At 51.3% G+C, this 2,500-nt stretch overlaps 1 pseudogene; it reads right to left on the reverse strand.

Annotated features, from left to right (window-relative positions):
• LOC139919361 (dynamin-1-like) overlaps positions 1 to 2,500 on the reverse strand; it is a 43,897-nt pseudogene that overhangs the window by 30,502 nt on the left and 10,895 nt on the right.

The following is a 2,500-nucleotide window of genomic DNA, read 5'->3' on the forward strand; positions in this document are numbered from 1 at the left end:
CTGTCTGTCTGTCTGTCTGTCTGTCTGTCTCTCTCCTGTCTGTCTGCCTGTCTGTCTGTCTGTCTGTCTGTCTGTCTGTCTGTCTGTCTGCCTGTCTGTCTGTCTCTCTCCTGTCTGTCTGTCTGTCTGTCTGTCTGCCTGTCTGTCTGTCTGTCTCTCTCCTGTCTGTCTGTCTGTCTGCCTGTCTGTCTGTCTGTCTGTCTGTCTGTCTGTCTGTCTGCCTGTCTGTCTGTCTCTCTCCTGTCTGTCTGTCTGTCTGTCTGTCTGCCTGTCTGTCTGCCTGTCTGTCTGTCTGTCTGTCTCTCTCCTGTCTGTCTGTCTGTCTGTCTGTCTGTCTGCCTGTCTGTCTGTCTGTCTGTCTGTCTCTCTCCTGTCTGTCTGCCTGTCTGTCTGTCTGCCTGTCTGTCTGTCTGTCTGTCTGTCTGTCTGCCTGTCTGTCTGTCTCTCTCCTGTCTGTCTGTCTGTCTGTCTGTCTGCCTGTCTGTCTGCCTGTCTGTCTGTCTGTCTGTCTCTCTCCTGTCTGTCTGTCTGTCTGTCTGTCTGTCTGCCTGTCTGTCTGTCTGTCTGTCTGTCTCTCTCCTGTCTGTCTGCCTGTCTGTCTGTCTGCCTGTCTGTCTGTCTGTCTGTCTGTCTGTCTGCCTGTCTGTCTGTTTCTCTCCTGTCTGTCTGTCTGTCTGTCTATCTGCCTGTCTGTCTGTCTCTCTCCTGTCTGTCTGTCTGTCTGTCTGTCTGCCTGTCTGTCTGTCTGTCTCTCTCCTGTCTGTCTGTCTGTCTGTCTGTCTGTCTGTCTGCCTGTCTGTCTGTCTGTCTGTCTGTCTGTCTGTCTGTCTGCCTGTCTGTCTGTCTCTCTCCTGTCTGTCTGTCTGTCTGTCTGTCTGCCTGTCTGTCTGCCTGTCTGTCTGTCTGTCTGTCTCTCTCCTGTCTGTCTGTCTGTCTGTCTGTCTGTCTGCCTGTCTGTCTGTCTGTCTGTCTGTCTCTCTCCTGTCTGTCTGTCTGTCTGTCTGTCTGCCTGTCTGTCTGTCTGTCTGTCTGTCTGTCTGTCTGTCTGTCTGTCTGCCTGTCTGTCTGTTTCTCTCCTGTCTGTCTGCCTGTCTGTCTGTCTGTCTGTCTGTCTGTCTGTCTGTCTGTTTCTCTCCTGTCTGTCTGCCTGTCTGTCTGTCTGTCTGTCTGTCTGTCTCTCTCCTGTCTGTCTCTCTCCTGTCTGTCTCTCTCTCCTGTCTGTCTCTCTCCTGTCTGTCTACCTCTGCGGAGCGGCAGCAGTTTGTTCTCCAGAATGTCTCTGGCGTCGGTTCCTTCATCCATCAGATCCAGTTTGGTGATCACACCGATCGTCCTGAGACCTGCACACACACACACACACACACACACACACACACACACACACACACACACACACACACACACACACACACACAGGATATATCTTTAGATAGCTACAGAGGAACAGAAGGTTCAGATACAGACATCAGATATAGATGTAGAGGATGTAGACGGGACAGAGCGCTGACCTTGAGGGTCGACCTCCTTGGCGATCTTCAGAGCGTCGGAGTTGGCGAGGTCGGAGTTGGCGGGGGAAACAGCCAATAGGAGGCAGTTATCCTTCGTCACGAACTGCATCAGCATCTCTCTGATCTGCTGCTCGATGTCCGCCGGCTGGTCGCCCACCGGGACCTTCGTCATGCCGGGCAGGTCGACCAGGGTGAGGTTCAGCACTGAGGGGGGCGGCATCATCATCACCATCATCATCATCACCATCATCATCATCATCATCATCATTACTATCTTCATCTGTATTTGTGTTTTGTTGTGTTTTTTCATCTCTGCTGTCTGTCTGAATTCATCATGGAGTCGATTCAGATCTTCGTTCTTCATCAAACTTCCATCTTGACCAAGTGGATCTTCACTGGAGGAAGTTTGGCAAATTTACTGAAAACTGAATCCAGAATCAAGTGATTTAAATCAGTCAGCAGTTTGATTCCAGCTTCAGTCTGGATCCATTCAACCTGGATCAGTTTCTTCACTGACTGGATCCAACCTCACAGACAGAATGAAACTGGACTGGACTGAACTGAACTGAACTGAACTGAACTGAACTGAACTGGACTGGACTGGACTGCACTGGACTGCATTGGACTGCACTGGACTGCACTAGACTGAACTGGACTGGACTGGACTGAACTGGACTGGACTGGACTGGACTGGACTGAACTGGACTGGACTGGACTGGACTGGACTGGACTGGACTGAACTGGACTGGACTGGACTGGACTGAACTGGACTGGACTGAACTGGACTGGACTGGACTGGACTGAACTGAACTGGACTGAACTGAACTGGACTGAACTGGACTGAACTGAACTGAACTGGACTGGACTGAACTGAACTGAACTGGACTGAACTGGACTGAACTGGACTGGACTGGACTGAACTGAACTGGACTGCACTGGACTGAACTGGACTGAACTGGACTGAACTGAACTGGACTGAACTGGACTGAACT

This window comes from Centroberyx gerrardi, chromosome 8, assembly GCF_048128805.1.
Source record: "Centroberyx gerrardi isolate f3 chromosome 8, fCenGer3.hap1.cur.20231027, whole genome shotgun sequence".
In the NCBI taxonomy this organism is placed as follows: Eukaryota; Metazoa; Chordata; class Actinopteri; order Beryciformes; family Berycidae; genus Centroberyx; species Centroberyx gerrardi.